Below are 22,388 nucleotides of genomic sequence, written 5' to 3' on the forward strand. Positions count from 1 at the left end.
CTATGGGCACATTCTCATACATATGAAAGAAATACAAGATATTTACCAAAACATATTTTGCAACAGAAAACTTGTTTATCTTGGGCTAGCAACATGGCTGAGCTGGTAAAGGTGACTGTTGCCAAGACTGAGGACCTGAGATCCCATGGAGTCTGACAAGGAGAGAACTGACTCCCACAAGCTGTCCTCTGACTTCCATAAGCATGCCAGCACACATGTGTGCCCACACACACATATAAACAAATGCACACAAATAAATCTTAAAAGCAGGTGTCCAAACCAAAACTTTATCTTACTGTTCACCAAAAGGGCACTTTAAATGTCACATAAATGACATAATATACATTCAATTGTCAAGTTAGGAAGCCATTGAAAAGATAAAATGGCTCCTCCATATTCTAGCATTCAAAAATACTCATGAGTATAAAAAAAATAAGGCAAATAATAACTTATAAGGTATCTTCTCTTTGTGTCTGAGTGAATTCCTGTGTTTGTGAATATGTGAGCAACAGATGTAACAAGAGGGATCTAAAGCAGTCAAAAACCTTTCCCTTCCAAAAGCCAGAAACCAATTCACAAGAGCACATGCAAGTTAAGCATCTGACTAGCTCCTTTAACTGAGAAATGATGGGTAGGTCTTACTTCAGTGTCAACAGGCTCCAAAAGCTCCAAAGATTCTCTGTGCTCATGCACATACGAGTATGTGAAAGGGTGAATATGTATGAGGGAGTCTCTGGCTCAGTCAGTCTGTGTTCTGATCTCTTGTAGTGTACATATCTGGAATGTTCCTCCAAAGATTCGTGTGTTAAAGGCTTGGCACTCCCAGAGAGTGGTGCTATTGAGAGACGGTAGAAATGTCAGGCAGAACCTAGTTGGAAGAGACAGGTCACTAGGAGGCACGCCTTTGTTCCATGACCATTCCTCCTTTTCTGCTTTCTAGGTGCCATTCAATGTCCAGCTTTGCTCTACTATATGACCCCTGTCACGACCTTCTGCCTCACAGAAAGAACAGACAAGAGACTGAGGTCTAACACCACAAGCCAAACTAAATATTTCCTCCTTTGAGGTGATATCCTCCCATATTTTGTCAAAGTGATGGAAAACTAACAGCCTCGTTCTTTTGCACAGCAGATGTACGACTCGTGGTACTCTTTTATCTTCATTCAATCCAGCACCTCGAACAGGATGCACCTGGCTCCCTCATCCTATGTGTTTTTGAATTTCACGGTGCTTTGGTCATACAGCATCCATTTTGCAACAATCAATATGTCCAAGGGTATGGGGCATTCTGAAAAATCATGCTATCACCTACAATAAAAAAATAGAGAGCAGGTACTATCAGATAGACTAAATTAACACATGCTATGTAATTCTACTAGAATTTCACTTCTTAACTGCTGTGGGATGTCTTTCTGTATGTTGTGAATACGTGTTGCTCCCATTGGCTAATAAATAAGCTGCTTTAGCCTATGGCAAAGCAGCTTAGAGGCAGGCAGGGAAAATGCAAACAGATACAGGGAGGAGAAAGGCGGAGTTGGGGAGATGCCAACCTATCACCCAAGGAGCAACAAGATGTCTGCAGACCAGTAACGCCATGGCTACGTGGCAAGATACAGATTAACAGAAATGGTTTGAGTTAAGGTATAACAGCTAGTAGCAAAAATCCTGCCACAGGCCACACAGTTGGTAATTAATATAAGCCTCTGAATGACTATTTTATAAGTGGCTATGGGACCTCAGGGCCGGGCGGGACACAGGAAATGTTCCAGCTATACTTACCTCTATATACTTCACTTATTTGAATTTATTATTAGAATGCAGTCAGGTGTCATACATATGATTTACTTTTTAATTCAAAAGGGAAAAATATTATAATGTGGTCAAAAAAAAAAATAAAGCCCAAGTTCCAAAAAGTGCAGGACTGATAACTTTATAAATCCAAGTGATGAAAAATATATTTATAGTTTCCTCACCTACAATAAAGATCCACGTGTCTGTGGTGGTTTGAATGAGGATGGCCCCCATACATTCATGCTTGAATACTTGGTCCCCAGTTGGTGGAACTGTTTGACAAGGATTAGGAGGTGTGGTCTTGTTAGAGGAAGTGTATCAATCACTGAGGGTGGGCTTTGAGGTTTCAAAAGCCCATACCATTATAGTTAGCTTTCTCTCTGCCTCCAACTTTGGGAAAAGATGTAGCTCTCAGCTACTGCTCCAGTGCCCCACCTGCCTGCCTGCCACCATACTCCCCCCATGATGGTCATGGACTAACCCTCTGGAACTGTGGGCCCCAACAGATGTTTTCTTTTATAACTTGTCTTGGTCATAATGTTTCTTCACAGCAATGGAACAGTAACTGATATAGTGACCTAGTTCTGCAAAACTGGGCTGAATTTTAATAACTCCCCAATATTCCTTATCAAAGCAATCATTAGAGAGGCAAATAACAAGAAACACAGCCTTAAATTAATTACCAATGCTGATAAGAGGTAAGTAAAGGCCTCAAAAGATACTACAAAAAACTTTTCAGACATCAGAAAGTCTTGTCTAGCATCCCAAAGTCCTTTCTCTTTCTTTTTTCATCCTATAGCCTTACTAACCAAGTCCTGTAAGTAGGAAAGTTCTGAAACGTTTATACCAAAGCAAATATTCACTTTCTGCAAGTTTCAAATATTCACTCTACAATACCAAACTAAAGCTTATTATTTTATATACCACTATAGTAGAGACAGTAAATTTGTCCTTTAATTGACCGGAAGGTTATCATTCAGCACTTACAAGTTCCTTTTACAGATTAATTTAACAATAAAAAATTGTGTTTAGAAGCTGTAGAAAGAGATCAGAGGATAACAAAGTACTCAGACTGCATTCCCAGCACCCACATTATGGCTCACAACTATCAAGAACTCCAGTTTCAGGGGATCCAATGCCCTCTCCTAGCCTCTGCAGGCACCAGGCAATCACATGGTACACACACATACATACATGCAAAATACTCATACACATGAAATTAAAGTATATAAACATGGTACACACATATACATACATGCAAAACACTCATACACATGAAATTAAATAAATCTTCTTTTGAAGTTCTATTTAGCCAGATATAAAGGGTTTACTGTTCAATAAACTCTCAGACAGAGCCTCCCCATTTTGATATTCGCCTCAATAAAGAAACTTAGTTTTCCTATGGTGAGGCAAAGCCATGTTCTGTCCTTATTTTCTAGCCCCTTATGCAGTCTCTATGACTACTTTGGGAAGTAGCACGTGTCACTTTGGGGAAAGCCACAATAACCAAAGAAGCTATTTCATGTTCCAGAAAATACATCAAACCTCCATTATCTGCTTAACTCCCAACCCCCTTTTTCACATACCATGGAACTATGCCATAAGCATCATTCCAGATGCTACATATTCTAACTCAAATCCACTTCCTCCAGGAAGTCTACCCAAACCATGCTGGGCTCTAAGCACCATCAGTACCAGCTTTATAAACATACCTTTGAGTAGAGAACTATGAAAGCACTAAGTACAAACTAGTGTAATAACCATCTCTTCCCTGTGTAATTTACAATTGGGTTAGAAGGAAAGGAAACAGGTAAAAACAGAAACAAGCCAACAATAATCACCTTCAAGCAAGTGGTAAAAATGCAAGCTGAAATATATTCTCCCATGTGACACTTTTGTAATGTTTTATATTATTTTCAATTTACGTAAAACTTAAAAGAGACTGCCTTATACAGATTATAATCTTTTTATTTTTAAAGATTTATTTATTTTTATTTTATGCATATGGGTGTTTTATCTGCATCTATGTCTGTGTACCATGAGTGTGCCTGGTGCCCATGGTGGCCCGAAAAGGACATTAGAGCCACTGGAACTGGAGTCACAGATGGTTGTGATCCACCACATGGGTGCTGGACACTGAATCCAAGTCATCTGGAAGAGAAACTAGCACTCTCAGCCACAGGCCGTGCCTTCTTGATGGACAAGAACTTGAAGAAGAACTTCACGGTGCCTCACATTACCACTCAAACAATGGTTATTCACTGAGAAAATACCTTCTATGTAGGGAATATGTTTTTAAAAACAAACAAACTGAAAAGCAGTAAGGACCAAGATCTTAGGACCTCTTACTCCCACACCTCTAAGGACAGAGGCAGAAGGGAACATGGGTTTGTTTGTTCCGTCCGTAACAGGGGAGCTCTGTACTAAGGATATTAGCTTACCAGGCTAGCTCAGATTTCTTTTTCTCTGGTTTTCAAGTTCTGAGCAGCAGTTCCAGCAACTGAACCCAAGGCCCAGTACATGCTTAGGCAGGCACTCTGCCAATGAGCTGTCTCCCTAGCCGCTGCACCTTTTACAAACTACTGAAACAAGGCTTTGCATAGTTGCCCAGGCTAGCCTCAAACTTACAATCCTCCTGTCTCAGCCTCCTAAACAGCAGCATGTATTACCACACACAGATATTCCAAACATTTCAGCATCACCTTTATACTCTATGTCTTATGCTGTAAATATGTTCTCCATATAACATTCAATTTTCAATTTACTAAATATCTTGAAACCAATAAAAAGAATCCATAGAATATATTATCTATAAGTATTCCTGAAAAACACACATACACACACACATACACACACACACACACACACACACACACACACACACACAATCAAATGAGTAAGAAGAGTAAAAAGAGTTCACAGAAGGAATATGCTACCTTTATGTTTTAAATTAACAAGAAGTGAGAGATCTGGGTGAAGTTTTAAAGAACAGGTGTAATTCCAGGAGTACACATTAGAATAAGGGAGAATATTACAAAAAAAAAAGAAATAGGATATTTAGGGGATAATAAGCCAACAATTTCGTTTCGTACAATCTACTGAGGAAGGCTAAGCCAGAGAACAGATTGGTGCCACACACTGGAAAGCTTTAAATGCTAGGCTGTGGAACAACTTTATTTTGATAGTAATAAGGACCATGGAAGGCTTTTTAGCAAAGAAAACACAAGCAAAAATTAGCAGGATAGGGGTTAGGGAGGTAGCTCAACGGGGAAAAGCACAAGCATCCACGCCAAAACCCTCAGCACCCATGTAAACACCAGGTTGGCACGGAGGCCTGTGGAAGAAAGCGAGGCTGGCCAAGAGCTCTGAGAAACCCTGTCTCGGTTTATAAGGAGGTGGAGACTGATCAGGGAAAGCACCAGACATCAACTTCTGGCTTCTGGCCTCTACATGCACACCCTGCACTCACACACATACACAGATGCATGTGTACATACATACATGCACTCACATACAGGAACACTATGCATACTCCCCCAAAATATCAGGATGATGATTTTACAATAAAATTAAGCAAAAACTAAAGGAGGGGACTACAAGATGGCCCGTCAGGTAAAAGCACTTGTTGCCGAGTCTGACGACCTGAGTTCCATTCCTGGGACCCACATGGTGGAAAGAGAAAACCAACTCCTGGATGTGGTCCTCTGACCACCACATGTAAGCACAGGCACACATGGGCCACCTGTGTCATATGTACACATATGGCACACAACATACATCAATAATTTTTTATTTAAGATTTAGCTTCATTTTCTGTGTATGAGTGTTTTGCCTCTATGAAAGTGTACTGTGTGCATGCTTGGTGCATGATGGAGGCCAGGAAAAGGCACCGATTCTCCTGAACAGCAGCTACACATGTGAACTACCATGAAAGTGCTGGGAACCAAACCCGGATCCTCTGTAAGTGCAGCCAGTGCTCTTAACTGCTGAGCATCTCTCTGCACCTAAATAAATATTCTGAAAATAAAATAAACAATCAAAGAAGGAACTCACTATGGATTACAGGACCACTTTAATACTACTTTAGTAATTAAGCCTGAAGTAAAATTATAGTGGGAAAGAAGGAATCAGATAAGGAGCCCACAGAACTCAGAAAGCTTTTAGTATGTCAAATCAGAGTCTAAGAATTCTAATATGGCTGAGATTCAGATGTTAATGGGTGTTTAAGCAAGCAATTCTGAATCCCAACCCATTCAGCATAACCTCCTAGATACATACACACCCTCATATCCTCATTCCATGCTTTTGTAAAATTGGAGAAGGAGGACTTGAGGGAGAAATTATATATAAAAGAAACCAAATAATGTAGAGCCAGGCAGTTGTGTAACAAACAGAGCTCAAACACCTGTAAAGGCCAAAGGCATTTGCAATCACATCTATTGCAAAATGGAAAAACTGCAAAACCAGTCATACTGCGGGCTTGAATAATGACATCAGATATATCCATTAAACTTGGCAAGAGGGTAAAACTGGATGAATGGTGTTACTGAGGTCCCTGTCCTCAACAAAAGAGGAGATGACGGATCCTTTCTGGAACGTGGTGAAATCTGTTGACCCTCTCCCAGAGAAACTGTAGACTCACAAAATTTTACATATAAAGTGTTTACAGACTAAAGCCAACCCAGAGGTATTAGCCCATGAACTCCAAGTTAAGAACCTTTGGTGTGGAATAGTAGTAACTATTTTTATCATATATCCCACGGCTTTAAAGTTTTTAATAGTAAATCACACGTCTATTTATGATATATACACATTGTACACCAAACTGATAAATTAAGTGCTTTATAAAACATATACGAAATATAAATTTAAGAATCTTAAAGTACAACAAACTAACAATTTTTAACAATTATTTTACTCATTGATTCATAAAAGCTACGTGCCATTTCTAATAAATGCTACTATCAATTGCACTACTCTTTTGACAGTGTACAACTAAACATGCTTTTTTTCTGTTTTTAATCTTGCTTTCATACTTTCTTTAATACTACAGCTTGAAGCTCTAGCCCTAAATTCAGCTCATTTTTTATAATAAATAACTATTTTGCTTGGTTTTAATAGTTAGCACAGCTGAAAAACATACTTTGCTAAGATGAATAACACCCAAAGAAGAACTCCATTACTGGCTGCACTGAATAAAACATGATATTCAATTGCAATTCCACTCACCATTTATGCAAAGGCTTTTTGCTAAAAATCAGCTACTGCATTTCCATATTTCCTGATGGCAATCAGTTGTTCTTACAAGCTAATCAGATGAAATTACCTTTTTATATTTCCAGCAGATGGGCTCAAAACCACTAAAATGTCTCTTTTACAAGGTTTTTATACAGGTTAGAAAACTTCGTTCATGAATTCAAGTGTTCATGTAAAAAAATTCTTCAAATTAACACTCATCATTACCAGCAATTAAATCCAATAGAACGGAAATGCTTCCAAACAGCATTTTCAAAATCCTCTCTCCACAGCACTGAACTCTGTTTTCTTCCAAAAGGTAATTAGTTGTTGAGTCAGTGTTAAGAAAGTGCCATTATCAAAAAGGAGTAGATCAAGTGTGCTTATTTGATGGACTGCATACCACGCACAACCATGTATCATACAAAATGTCAGCAAATCATAGCTGTCTTCTTGGGGACAAAGTCATCCTCAAGCTAGACAATTCTTAAACCTTTTGCCGTAAGATAACCAGCCAATCTCTATGAAACAGAGAGCTGCATGATGACTCTCTACTGCAGTACAAAGTGGTGTCAGGAGTCTACCCACCATGTAAAATAATAAATCTAAGAGTCTCTTTCCCCAAGCCTCCCGAAACTGCACAACATCACAAAAGACTGAAAGTGAAAGACCTCTAATAGTTCTTGCATTTCCCGAACAGTATGTTGGAGATCTGACTTTAGAGACACTGTCCCACATCAGTGCCTTACAACCGAATACCCTTGTACAGCTGCCTTTAAAGGTACTCCAACTATATTATTACCATAACCAAAATACTGCCAATTTGGCAAAAGACACAGACCACAGCGCATTCTGTGAGCACAGCTGTCTTAACCCATTCTCTCGACGTACACCTGGCTAAGGGCATCAACTGAATACATAGAGCTGTAACAAGGTCCAAGACTCTTTTATTTCAAAGGACATGTACTTATGTATGTGTGTATGTGTCCATGTCACAGGATCAAGTGAAGGTCAGAAGATAATTTGGGGGAATAGTTCTCTTCTTCTCCTGTGTGGGTCCCAGGGAATGAACTCAGGTTGTTAGGTTTGACAGCAAGCAAACTGAACTAAATTGAACCAAAATGAACTATCTCAACTGCCCAAGATGGCCTCTGAAAATGATATACCCTAACCCTTAAATCATTTTTGGAACACAGTAGGGCATAAATAAATCATGAAATACTGAGAGCCGGGGAATGCAACTTGTATGACCAATCTCACTTATACAGTCAGGTGTATTTATACAAGAAGAGGACGTTTTTGCATTAAAAAAAAACACACCTCTGCTGCATCAGTTTAAAAATGTCAAATGAAGCCGGGGCATAGCAGCACATGCCTTTAGTCCTAGTTCTCAGGAGGCAGGAACATCAGAATCTCTTGAGTTCAAGCCAGCCTGGTCTACAAAGCGAGTTCCAGGCTGGCCAGGGCTACACACTGAGACCCTGTCTCAAAACACACACACACACACACACACACACACACACACACACACACACACACACACACACGAGTAAACTAAGAGCTGGAGAGGCTAAGAGGGACCCTGGTTCAATTCCCAGCACCTACATGACAGGTAAAAACTAACTGTGACTCCAGTTTCAAGCCCCTTCTGGCCTCTGAGTGCACCAGGCATGCATGTGGTGAGTGACTACACACAGGCATACATTCAGGCTGTACACAAAAAATTAAAGAATAATACTTTTTAAAATGTCAAATGATAATGCACTGTCTGAAAGAATAGCTGCTGCTTTAAAAAGTAAACAGCATAAGGCAGTGAAAAAGATTTTATACTAACTTCTACTCCAAAACCACATGATTTTTTTAAATATACATAAAAATTAGTGAGTAAGTTCCCAGTGTGGTAAGCCTTACATATGGAAACATTTCAAAAATTATGAAAATCTAAAATTTGGGTTATAGAAACCTGCCAGGAAAAGATCCACATAAATTTGGAAGTTGACATTTCTCATTCTCATCCAGATCTTACATACTTACTACATACTCTTCCCACTGTCTCCTCCCATTAGAAGCCCTTCAGCATCACATGACCTGAATGTCTACTTCCCGCTCCCACTTAGGCTGACACTCTCCTTGTCTTCACACAGTCCCATTCGTTACATCCTAAGAGACCCACGCTTTCCTGCCCTTGCTTCTAGTTCATTCAATCTTTCTGGGCACCCTGCTCTTCTCATCCCACCCTTCCAGAATCACGCCCGGGTTTCAGTGATCACGTACCACCAAGCCCACCATGAAACCTGCCTTGATCTCCCTCCCTCTCTAATGAGGTAACCACTCTCTCTTCCTGGATCCTCAAGTACACTACCATCCCAACAGACTTCTCCCAGCACTCATCACATTTAATTAATATTACAGGTATTTGTTTTGTCTTATCACTTCTCTTAGGTCATAATCGCCTTAAGAATAGAATCTCTATCTTATCGTCTCCCTTCCTTATCTTTTAACAGCACAGCACCTTGAACAATGTACTCATGTAACTATAGCTTCAGTGGACAGCCAAGTAGCTACTTAGAATCAATTACAGACTTCCTGTACCATCTAAAGTAGAAAGGGAGGTATAACTGGAAATTTGTAGAACAAATACCTTTTCCCTGATTTCCTCCAATCAAACTTGCCAAAGTAAAGCCAGTATTATACATTACAAAAATCAAGGGCATTTGATCCTTCAACTATCTGATAAATACAGTGTGATATATTTAAATATAAATACACAAACAACGAAATCTATGATTGATAATAGAAATATATAAATATTTCAACTATATAGGCAAACCAAAATTTTAAGAAACAATACATTAAAGCAGTCAGAGTAAGAGTGACCATTCAAAACACAATGCAAACAGAGAATGATCAAACAATTTGTTCCAAATGAAAGAAAATACCTTGAGCTTTATTTAAACACTATCAAAACTTAAGAGGCAGAATTTTATTGCTAAGACTCCAAAACCAGCCATTCAAAGATAAGCTTCCCTGGACAGAAGCACAAAAGAACCAACATCACTGAAGTCCAAAGGTGAAAGCAGAAGGCTCGAGAATAAAGCGACACTTTCGCTAAGTGCCTGGTGTATGCATGGTTACCAGAGAGAAAGAAAGTGGCAGAAGCCTCCACAGCATCTGTTCGGAACCCAAAGAAAGTCCAGAAAGAGGGATATAATGTAGCCAAGTGTGGCAAATACTTTTGGTCAGACGCCAGTTGAAAGGTATGACTGTGACTTCCAGTTGGCTGTCCTAGGCCCAAACGCCATTCCTAACACCTATAAGCTGTGTGATCTTACACCAGCCACTTAACTTCCCTGAACCTTATTTCCTCGTTTATAAAATGAAGTTTGTAGAGCTAGCAAAATACCTGGCTTAGAGACAATACTCAATAAATATTTGCTGATTCTGAATGAGAGCAATACAAGAAAAGCAGATATTCCTCACCAAATATTTTGTTCTTGAAATTTTTGAGGGGAAATGGTCTTAATTACTTCCTGGTTAAAATGAATTTGACTCTCAGTATTTGTGAGACTGATTCCAGAAACCTGTGGAGATACCAAAATCTATGGGTGTTCAAGTGCCATACATAAAATGTCATAATACCACCATGTCACCTCTGTTCTTAACCCTGTCCTCTTCAAAGCACGACTGGATTACTTATAGAACCTAACACAATATCAAGACTTGGATAAGAAAAACTCTGCACACAATCAATACAGAAATAATCTTTTTCAGTATTTTCTCTCTTCATCCCCACCAGTAATGGGGACTGGACATAGGCCCCATGTAAGCTAGGCCAGCACTCTGCCACTGGGCTACATCACCAGCCCTTTTGGATAGTCTCTATAATGGCTGGTTGGTCCAAGAATAACAGTGGGCAAACTATATTCCTTCCTTCCTTAGCTCATCGATTACTTCCAAGTTTACTAGATTTCCTAAAATTTTAAATCTCAGTAGCCAAAAGCTCTGGCCTGGACTTAGTCATCTCCTCTATAATATCAAGGAGGTTATTCTAAAGTACCCTTAAAGCTCTTCTCCTCTGAATGCTGGGGTTCATTCAACTCAAGGATTTTCCAGACCAGTTCAGGAGGGAGTGAAGAGGTGGAGAGGGAGGGAAAGAAAGAAGGCTGGGTTATACAGAGCAGTCACTGATGCTAACTAAGGGAGTGGGAATGAACTGTAGAACACACCAGCTTTGAAGATCAAGAGAACAGGGTTGGGGATTTAGCTCAGTAGTAGAGTGCTTGCCTAGCAAGCACAAAGCCCTGGGTTCGATCCTCAGCTCCACAAGAGAGAGAGAGAGAGAGAGAGAGAGAGAGAGAGAGAGAGAGAGAGAGAGAGAGAGAGAGAGAGAGAGAACATAAAAGAAAAGGAAATACAATTTAGGTAAAGAAAATGGGTGACTAATTTTAAAGACAGGGTCTTACTATAACCCTGGACCAGACTCTGGGAGATTATAATACTTTCTTCACTTATGTGGTGCTTTTTTTTTTAAGACTTATTTATTATGTATAAAGCATGTATGCCTGCATGTCAAAAGATGGCACCAGATCTCATTACAGATGGTTGTGAGCCACCATGTGGTTGCTGGGAATTGAACTCAGGACCTCTGGAAGAGCAATCAGTGCTCTTATCCTCTGAGCCATCTCTCCAGCCCCTATAAAGCAATTCTGAATGTCATCTACAGCAAATTTTCTGGAATGGGGAACAAGAGACTCCATTTAAATGGCTTAGGGTTTGATAAATTTGTAGAATCTTCACTAAAAAGATCAAATGACATTTTGGAAGGATTCTTTTTCAGTGGGTATGTGTAGAATAAATTAGAGAGGCAAATGCATGCAGGCAAAAAGCTCTAAATCTACAAATTAGGACCGCAGCACAAAAAGAAGAGTGAAATCTGACCAACAGTTTACCTGACGGCAAAGAAACTCAGACTCTCACGGTGACTCCTATGATGCCACACTCAAATGACCAGGGACCAGATTATTCAACAAGAAAAAAAAGGAGAATAGCCAAGAAAGTACAAAGAAAAGAATCAGAGACATGGTGATGGGTTCGGAGTGGAATGTCCATTTGCTAGCTGGTGTTAATGCTTTACTACATGCCAGACCACAGCTAAACAATGTTACTTAGCTTAACTTTTAAAAGCACAATGACATGAGTAAGTGCATCATTCTAACTTTAGATAGGAAAACCTAAGGTTTAGTTTAGTTAAATACCTAAGGTTACATGAACTAAGAATCTGGAAGAGCCATGACCCAAGCCCGCCTCTGACTAAAGTGTAAGTTCGACTTCTAAAACAACCTTTAAAATTGCCTCAAAGTTACAAACCAATGGGTAAAAAGCTACAAATGAAAGGGATAAAAATAGAGCAGCTGGGATGTGGGTGAGACCCTTTTGGTCGGTAAAGGTGCTTGCTGAAAACCCTGGTGACCTGTGTCCAATCTCCAAAACTCACATGGTAGGAGAGACCTGACTCCCAACAATTGTTCTCTGACTTAGACACGTGTGCCACGGCATGAGTGTGACACACACACACACACACACACACACACACACATAGGCAAATAAATAAATGTTTTTTAAGGCATCACTGTGGAACATTGGATAATCTGCTGTTAATAGGATTCTGACTCTGCTGGTGGGATTACAGCTCCTATTCTTGCACCTGTTTTTATCAGTTTGATCTCTGTTCCTAGCAGTAGGACTCGGGGCCACTCAATAATATCAATACTCCTCCCCTCCCCTCCTCACTGAAATACGACATGTGCGGGGTAAGAGAACAAAATACATCTAAGGTGAGCATAACTAGATGGATTCATTTCAAGTCTTCTTTCCAAACACTTTAAAGAACGACAGCATCTATTTTGGTATAAGCTACTTACCATTAACTACAATGACCACACTAAGAAAGCCTGTCACTTCAAAGCATCTCAAAAGTACTATCCTGTGAGCTGAGCACAGTGATACACCTCTATAATCCCAGATACTAGGAGGCTGAGGCAGGAGGATTCCAAGTTTGAGACCGGCCTGGGCAACTCAGCACAAATGCCTCAAAGTTGAGGTGAGAAAGAATTGGGGGCTCAGCTGAGTGGGGGCTGGCTTGCCGGGCGTTCGGAAAGGCCTGGGCTCACCACTCCCTATCACAAAACAAATAACAAAGTAGATAAAAACACTCAGCTATGGGTGGGTTCAGGGAGGAAATGGAGATGCCACCTCCTTTACTCTCTACTAGTGGAGCAAGACTTACACACTGACATCAGTGTTTGATAACGGCTTCCTATATTAAGCTATATGTCCAGAGAAAATATAAAATAATAATTTCTATGCTCTGTAGTAACTCAAATACCACTCACAAACTGTTTCCAAAACTATACTAAGTTATGGGGGGGGGGGTGCATATCCTTAAATGAAGTAACTAAGAATAGTACCCAGCTGCCACCAGGCCATTTTATGACCCAACACCATATAATAAGGAATGGGCACACAGTCTAACTAAAATAAAGAGAAAGTTTAAAATGCCTAAACATCACTTCCAATGGTAAGGGAAAAAAAAAATCACGAGACCACAAGACCTATCCTCAATGGCCAATGACAAAAGGTGAACGATGGGCTAATGTGAAGAAGCAATAATAAAATCCATTCCTATGGTCTAGTCTATACGAATGAGGAGAGTTATGAAAGTGAAGGCAATTCTGTACTGTTCTGTAACCCAGACCAGATACAGGGTTCTGTCGGTCGACTCCTGAAACTCAAGTATTTTATTCAATCGCACGGCCATCTTAGCAGCTAGTGTTTGCAGGTAATGTAGAAAAGCACCCACCACGATGATTGTGGACCTCTGCCAGAAAAGTAATAGCTGGCCCCCTGAGAATTACTGTGGTTATCAATGCCAAGACAATAATAATAAGCATCCTAGGGGTCTCCTCTATCCACAACTTAGAAATTCTACTGAGTCTTCTGTGCTCAGACTGACCTTCCATATTCACCCTAAAATGAAACCTAAGACCGGCCATAGCTTAGGGCCAACCAGCTCTGTAAAACATGCCACACAACATCCAACAACTTGGACTCCTTAAAAACTGGAGCAAATTGAAACAAGAAACAGAGGCAGCGTTGCCCCAAGAGAAGGCGTGTGAGCCTGAGGACAGCTGAACAAGAGGAGCCAAATGTCCTTGAGACGCTATCAGAAGACCAACCCGGTGTACAGTCTGATTGGAGAAAAAAGAGTTTTCCAGGGATGTCTGATCTCTTCTCTCTCTCACTCCACCTTTCAGCACCTCTCCACCACCCTCATCACTTACTCAACATTTAGTCCTGGTGAAGATCGCCTCACTGGATTAGCAGGATCAAGAGGACATGCAGAGAACATTCCATCCTGGGAACAACATATTTAAGTTATTTAGACCTGTTTACTACCCCCTCACTATAGAGTTGGAAGCACGCAACCTTGCCAACATTTGCACAGTATACACCAGTCAGCACCATAGCAACCTAATCCTCTGCCCACCAAGAGATCAACACATACGAAGAAAACGGGGAATTCAGCAAAAATACAGAGCAGCCCTACACTCCTGAAGCAGTCAATTAAATGTCTTCAGTAGCAGCAGTGTCTTTATATCACACCCACTTCATGTTGCCCTTACAGCTTCCTGGCATAAGCAAGTTCTTGGGATTATACAAACTGCTGCTTCTGTGTTTCCAGCCCAGATTTCTAGAAATGAAATCCTGGAATTGAGGGAGAAATTAAAAAAAAAAAAAAAAAAGCAAACATGTTGGCAGAAAGGAGAAAAAATGCATTGTCTATATAATCCCAGTTTAAGTGAACAATCATTAGTTCCATAGTGCTTTTTTTTTTCTTTCAATAAAACCGCTTACCCAAAATTGTAGATCTAAAAACATTCCCTTGGCTTAAACCACACACACAAAAGCAATCTTATAGGCACAACCCTATAAATTTTCTCAGAAATAAGGAAGAGATTAACTGTAAATTATGTAAAATTCAAGCTTTGCATCTATAAACCAAAGTTCAGTGTGGATTAAATACGTGTAATAGATTAACGTAAAATGCCTGCAAAAATCAAACCAAATACCGACTCTGACAAGCCACAGGCCTCTCTTTTCTCTCCAAGCTCCTGAAGTCTGAGTAAGAAATGGAGAGAAAACACTGCGGACTTTAGGTCACAGAACCAACTTGGGACCTTTCCACAAAGTACAGGAGATTAAGCAGAAACACTTCCATTTTACCTACTTTATGACAAATTACTCGAGGAATGCCCATTTATGAAACCGAATCAAATCCCACAGCTACCTTTAACCCAAAACTAGTTCTAGCTTGAGAGCCAAAGACCTAAGCAAATACGCAAATCCTTTCTTTTCACCTTATTCCCAACATGAAGAAATCCGACCCCTTCCTACTACATCACAGCTTCTGTGGCGCTCCACGAGAGGCCCCTTTGGCCAACTTTTTTTTTTTTTTTTCAAGACTAACCTCCAACCAATTCCAGAAGAGGAAGCAAACCTCAAACAAATTTAACCCTTGATATCCACTCCCAGGAATCTACAAGCTAATCCAGGCTTCACTGCAGTCCGGTCTTGCACAGACACTGAAAAAGATTTCTTCATGGCTGAAGTGAAAGCATCATGCCTCACAAATCATCACCCGAGATTCCTCTTGTCAATCACACAGGGGGCTGGGGCTGTGATTCGCCCACGAACTCCTTACTGGCCAACATCGTATTTCACATTAAAAACTTAATGTTTCCAGCCGGGCGGTGGTGGCGCACGCCTTTAATCCCAGCACTCGGGAGGCAGAGCCAGGCGGATCTCTGTGAGTTCGAGGCCAGCCTGGGCTACCAAGTGAGCTCTAGGAAAGGCGCAAAGCTACACAGAGAAACCCTGTCTCGAAAAACCAAAAAAAAAAAAAAAAAAAACTTAATGTTTCCAAAGACAAAAAAAAAAAAAAGTCACCTTTTCCGCAAGGACACCTGCCTGGCCTCTAGAGTGTCACTACGAGAACGACCACAGCCGAGCCAGAGGGGTTAACAGATACTCCCCAGCTTAAAGTTTTCATCCCCATCCAACTCTTCGGCCACAGCACCTCTGCTTCCCCTTGTCACACACAGGATGTATTGCCAGTCCCTCTGTCTCCCTCTAACATCGTGAGGGTGTCTGGCCCATGGGAGTGACTGCTTAAAAAAAAAAAGAAAGAAAGAAAAGAAAAAGAGTGCCTATAAAAATAAAATAAAAACCAGCCGCCGCAGAGGAGTGGTAAGGACTGAGGACCCCGGTGTCCAGTTTCTCTTCCAAGCGACTATGGAGAGTTCCATCACTGGCCACTAACCAGATCTGCCTCCCAATCGTTTGGCCACCGTGTGTTGCTTCCCCTCCTAGGTCTTTTCAGCAGAACCCTGCCAGGGGACCAAACCCCAGCCGCCAGAGGAAAATCTCCTTTATCCGCCCATGCCTACCTCCGAAGCCCTAGTCCCGGGGAGAGAAAAGGCAAGTGCAGCCGGGCTAGGCAAAGGGGCCGTCGAAAGCTGCACGCCCAGAAAACCATGCCTAGGTCGCCCCCATTTTCGCTGTCCCGGCGAAACAGGACTCAAGAGAGGCTGACGGGCTGGCCAAGGTCACCGTGCTTGCTCGTCGGGGCCGAGGGGCGCCCGCGCCTACTTCCGGCTCCCCCTTTCGGCAGCGGCTCGGGGCGCCCGCTCCCCACCCGGCCCGCGGCCGCGCGCCCTCCGCGGATGCTCGCACTCCGCTAACTAGGGCAACTGGAGTGCGCCGCAGGGACGGCGCTCTGCAGCGCGGCGCTCGCCCCGGAGCAAACCCCCACCACCACCACCACCACCACCACCACCACCACCCCCAGCTGGTGCCGTGACAGCTGCGACCTCCGCCCCCCTGCAGCCGCGCCAGGGCCGGCCAGGGAACTCGGGGTGGGGGGGGGGTGGAAAAAAAAAAGTGGCCGCGGGAGCCGGGTCCCAGAGAAAGGAGAGCCCGGGCGGAGGGCGCCAGCTGCTCCCCGCCCCCTAGGGCCGCGGCGGCCGCGCGGCTCGTGACAGCTGCACCCACCGCGAGGCTCCCGCCGCCGCCGCCACCACCGCCGCCGCCGCCGCTGCCACTCACCTGCCTCTGCCGCCGCCTCAGGGCCGCGCTCCCTGGCGCCGCGCTCGCTCGCGACTGTGGCGCCGCCGCCGTGGACTCCGCCGCTCCTCCGGCCGGGCGCCCTTCCCCGGGGCCCAGGCAGGCGGCCCGCCCGCCCGCCCGCCGCCGCCGCCGCGGGCTCTCGGGCCCCCTCCTCCGGAGCAGGAGTCTCCCCCACTTCAGGGAGGTGGTGGTGGCGGCGGTGGCGGTGGTGGGGGAGATGCAGAACCACCCCGGCGGCGCAGGCTGACGGCAGCCGACTGCAGCCGAGGCGCTTGAGGCCGCGCTCCAACCGACGGACGACGGGACGAGGTGAATCGCGTCAGTCTCCCGCCCGCCCGGCCTGCAGAACAGGCATTTCAGCCGCTCTCCGCGGCCGCCATGTTCTCCTCCTCCACGGCCGCCGCCGCCGCCGCCGCTGCCGCCGCCGCCGCCACCGCCCCCCGCTCCCGGCCCCGCCCCCTGGGCCCCGCCCTCAGCGCCCCGCCCTCGCGGCCCCGCCCCACCCACCACTCGCGGCCCCGCCCCTCGCCCCTGCCCCCCCTCCGCGAGTCCGGCCCCGGAGCCCCGCTGCCCTCCAGCTCCGACGGCGCGCCCCCGGGGGGCAGCGCGACCCCGCTGGCCCCCCGCTCAGCGTGGAGCCGCCCCGCGCCCTCTGCCGGCCACAGGCGCACCGGGGGCCGGTGTCCTGAAGGAAGTGTGAGAAAGGAGGCCCCGAACTCTTCCCGCACGGACCCTCCCCTCGGGGCGGTCCTCTGCCCCGCTGCCAGGAAGCCTCGAACCCCAGAGTGCTCACCCCGGGCGGGCCGCGGGACCTGCAGCCGCCCCGCTGTTCTTTATCGTTTACCGGGGCGATCTGAGGCCCTGTGGATCCGGGAGGAGTCTGACCTGGGCCTGTCTCCACTCGTGGGTTCTATTACTTTGAGTGAGAGATAGCCCTCGGGCACCCCCCCCCCCCTTTTCTGTAAAATTGAGAGGTGGTTTGCTGGGATGATTTCACAGACTATTAGACAAGGGGAAAGAAAGATCATCTACCCTCTTTTTTTTTTTTCCTCTTTCAGATGAAAAGATCTGACTGACAATGTCTGGCTCTGCAATTCCATGAATTGACTAAAATGCCTGTCATTCACAGATCTTTCCCCTCGAGGGGGCCCCACATCTTTCTTCTTTTCTGCCTCCCTATCTTATTCTATGGTGGAAGTGCTACTTTCAAAAGTAATGTGCCTTGTCACCAGGGGAATCAAGCAGCCACAGAACAGCCAGCTCCTTGCGCCTGGATCGCTTTATAGGGAAAGCAGCCCTTACCCCAAGACTGGCAGGGTAACACCTCTCTCCTGGGCGGGCAGCGGAAGTGCGGTGTGAAAGGTGCGCTCTTCTTTCCAGAGTTCTTGTCCTCCTTTGGCTGTCTTGACCTCCTAAGCTACTGTCTTCGGCTGTTCCTCATCCTGCATCTGACACCCCAAAGCAGCCCGTTGTAAATCCTTAAGTCCTCCACGTCCCTTCTCCTGGCTCAAACCTGACAGCATTTTAAACACACCTACCTCCCTGGCACCCGAGACAGCCTGTGACTTCTTACGTAAAGCAGGTGCCGCCATCCGACTACTGTTCGGTGCCATATGCTGCTTTCATCTTCCTGTCGTGGTCATGCTCATCAAACAGACACTAGATCACTCTCCGCCTTCATTTACACAGTCGTCCTTCCATGAATTCATTCCGTTGATTCTTTATCAAAGACGGTGCCCTAGTGCATTTGATGAGCGCCTTGCCCTCGCCCTCCTAACGTGACCTCTAGCCACCTGCACGATCTAGATTCTCAATAGTTGCTGAAATGCCTGAAGGTCTCTGTCAGTTTAGTCTACTTCTGTGGGGCCTGGTTCCTGGTTTAGTACCAACCCGGACTGTGCAAAGTGCCTGGTCCCAGCCTCTGATGCTTACAAATGAGCCAACTGTGTGCGATACCCCGATCTCCACTGTCCTTCGGTAACTGCTGGCTGACAGATGTCGTGAATACACCAGCCTTCTTGTGTTAGTCTACGGGATGCTTCTAGCCCCTCCTTTACCCTCTGCTCCGCTCCTCCTGTCTTGTGCATCGTTCTTCTTTCTACACGTCCTCTGAACTTTGATTCACTAGCACTTTTCTTGTTTCCTCCTGTGGAGGTGGGGGGTGGGGAATGGGTTATGTATTGTTCGTGCTGGTGTGTGCACCTGTGTGTCAACTTTCTGGGTTGTTTCTCTATAGTGCTTCACCTTAGTGGGTTTTTTTTATTTTAAATTACATTTATTTAGCGCATGCGCATGCAGCCCATGCTCTCGAGGGTGAAAATGCATGCTCACACTTGTGCCTGTGGAGATCAGAGGACAACTTGCTGGAGTCGATTCTCTCCCTTCTATCATGTTGGCCCCAGGGGTCAAACTGAGATCCATCAGGCTTTCTTGGCAGTAAGCTCTCTTTCTCACTGATCCCTCTTGTGGGTCCACCTTAATTTTTGAGGATGTTTTTCACTGGACCTGGAGCTCACCAATTGGCTAGGCTGGCTCCCCAAATCCACCAGTTTGTGCCTTCAATCTTCAGTCCTGACAGCGGCAGGCTTACAGATTGAAACCAGCTTTTAGATGGGTCCTGGAGATTGGAACTCGGGTCCTTGTCATGCTTATGTGTTAGGTATTTTCATCCATCTTCCCAACCCCTAGCTATTCCTCCCCCCCCCCTCCCTTTTTCCAGACAGGGTTTCTCTGTGTAGCCCTGGCTGTCCTGGAACTCAATCTGTAAACCAGGCTGGCCTCGAACTCACAGAGATCCATCTGCCGCTGCCTCCCAGGTGCTGGGATTAAAGGTGTGTGCCACCACGCCTAGGTAGCTGTTCCTTTTTTACAAGGGCATAAAGTATTATAAATCTTGTTGTCTTCAACTTTTTTAATTGTTTTTCCTTCCTCTTCTCTCATATAAGTTGATTTGGTTTGTGTCTCAGGCTGGAGAGATGAATCAGTGGTTAAGAACACTGGTTGCTCTTCCAAAGGACCCTAGAGGTGGAGTTTTTTGGGGGGACCACCAGCCAGCTCCCAAACAACCACACAGAGGTTTAATATTAATTATAAATGCTCGGCCAATAGCTTAGGCTTGTTACTAACTGGCTCTTACAACTTAAATTAACCCATATTACTTATCTATGCTCTACCACATGGCGGTACCTTTTTTCAACATGGCATGTTCATCTTGCTTCTCTCTTGATCTGGCTGGTGACTCTGCCCTCTTCTACCTCTGCTCTCTTTTTGTCTGAAAGTCCCACCTAACCTTTTCCTACCTAGCTATTGACCAGTCACCTCTTTATTAACCAATGAGAGTAATACATATTCACAGTGTACAAAAAGATTGTTCCACAGCAGGACCCAGATTCAATTCCCAGCACCCCCATGATGGCTCACAGCAGTCTATAACACCATTCCCTGGGTATCTGACACCCTCTTCTGGCCTCTTTGGGCACCAGACTCAAATGTGGTACACAGGCACAGATGCAGGCAAAACACCCATACACATAAAGCAAATTAAAAATTTTAAAATATATATCTGTATATCTATATCTATCTATCTTTAAAACATTCTCAGGCTACTCAGTACTGAGATTTTGTTTTGTTTTGTTTTACAGTTATTTACTTGTTCATTTATTTAGACAGTACCTTGCTACATAGTACAGACTGGTCTCAAAGTCTGGCTCCTCTGGCCTCTACCTCCCAAGTTCTGTAAACACAAGTGCTGAGGATTTGCTGAATTATTAATGTAACTTAAGTAATCTTGATATTGCTGTAGCTATACACAGATGCTAAAGAAAACTCTTTCTCTGGAGTGAGATTACTAAGTAAATCCTCTGACTTCCCCCTTCATAATCACTTGCTAGAGCAGTCACTCTCTCATCTTTTGTGAATGTCTGACTTTTCTCTTGTCCGAGTCAGCTTCTCTCTGGCTCCATCTGCTCTCACCAAGCGAGCCTACTTCCTTAAGACCCACTAACCCTGCCCTCCCCCAGAATCCCAAACTCGAGAGCCAAAGATTCATTAGTTAGAATTACTTCTTGAACCTCACACTAGCCTCTCTAAACTCTAGTTACTTTAGCCAGCTACGAGAAAATTTCTTTACTTATAAATTTCAGTGCCGATTAGCAAGCAGAACTTAACCTATTAAATGAAGGTGAAAGACCCCCGCTCCATTATGAGGATATGGGGCGTTGGGCCGATGTTATGCCCCCCCAATAACTTGGCCTTAGAAACGCCATTCTGCAGGAATCAGAAAAACAGGAGTTCACAGCCATAGCCAGCTACCCGGCCTTGACAAAGATAGCTATGGCCAGCCTTGAGAGAGATAACTGTGGTCAGCAGCCTTGGGAGTAAGACAGTTGATATTTTATGGCGGGCCCCTGGCCTTGAGAAATAAGCAGCTGGCCTGGACAAGGCCAAATCAGCCACACACATACGACCCCAAGTTCACCCTGGCCTTCTTTGAAACAACCAATAGGGACCCTGTAACTATGCTTCTCGCTTCTGTAACCGCGCCTCTGCCCCTGGGATCCCATAAAAAAAGTCCCCCTTGCCCTAGGGAAGCGCGCAAGTCCTCCAAGAGACTTCGCCCCAGGTACCTGGTCTAAATAAACCCTCTTGCTTTTGCATCTGATCTGTGGTTTCGGTGTGTTCCTTGGGGTTGGGGTCTCTCCCGGAGAAAGATCTCAGCCGGGGGTCTTTCATTTGGTGGCCCGTACGGGGATTGAGACCCCTCCCTGAAACCACCGACCCACCATCAGGAGGTAAGCCGGCCGGCCTTGATTTATGTCATCCCTGTCCAGTCTGAGGGTTGTCTGTTTGTCTGAGTGTTAAATGTTGTTTGTTTGTCTCCGCGCCTGCGTCTGATAATCTGTCTGTGTCAGTGGATCTGAAAGGGGGGACCGACGGGTCTGGACTTCGCCGCTGAACCCTGGGAGACGTCCTAGGGGAATCTGGGAACCTGGAAGACGTTCCACGGTTCATCTGAAGTGCCCTCTGTGGCACGGTCTGAAGACCCCTCTGGGGGCACGGTTTTTCTGGTTTTGCTTTCGGTTTGGAACCGAAGCCGCGCAGCGAGTGTTAGTCTTATTTATATTGGTCTGTCGTTTTTTTTTGTTTTCTGTTTAACCGTTCTCCTCTTAAAAACAGCC

General features: G+C 44.5%; 1 protein-coding gene across 3 annotated transcripts in view; it reads right to left on the minus strand.

Moving 5' to 3' along the window:
• Ncoa1 (nuclear receptor coactivator 1) overlaps positions 1–17,329 on the minus strand; it is a 201,692-nt gene extending 184,363 nt beyond the window's left edge. For all 3 annotated transcript variants that reach the window (XM_076559106.1, XM_076559105.1, XM_076559108.1), the window contains exon 1: positions 17,191–17,329. The gene's annotated coding sequence lies outside the window, so the exon portion shown is untranslated. The remainder of the gene's footprint in view (positions 1–17,190) is intronic.
• Positions 17,330–22,388: the final 5,059 nt, after the last annotated feature.

The sequence above is a fragment of the Peromyscus maniculatus genome, chromosome 22 (genome assembly GCF_049852395.1).
Source record: "Peromyscus maniculatus bairdii isolate BWxNUB_F1_BW_parent chromosome 22, HU_Pman_BW_mat_3.1, whole genome shotgun sequence".
NCBI lineage: Eukaryota > Metazoa > Chordata > Mammalia > Rodentia > Cricetidae > Peromyscus > Peromyscus maniculatus.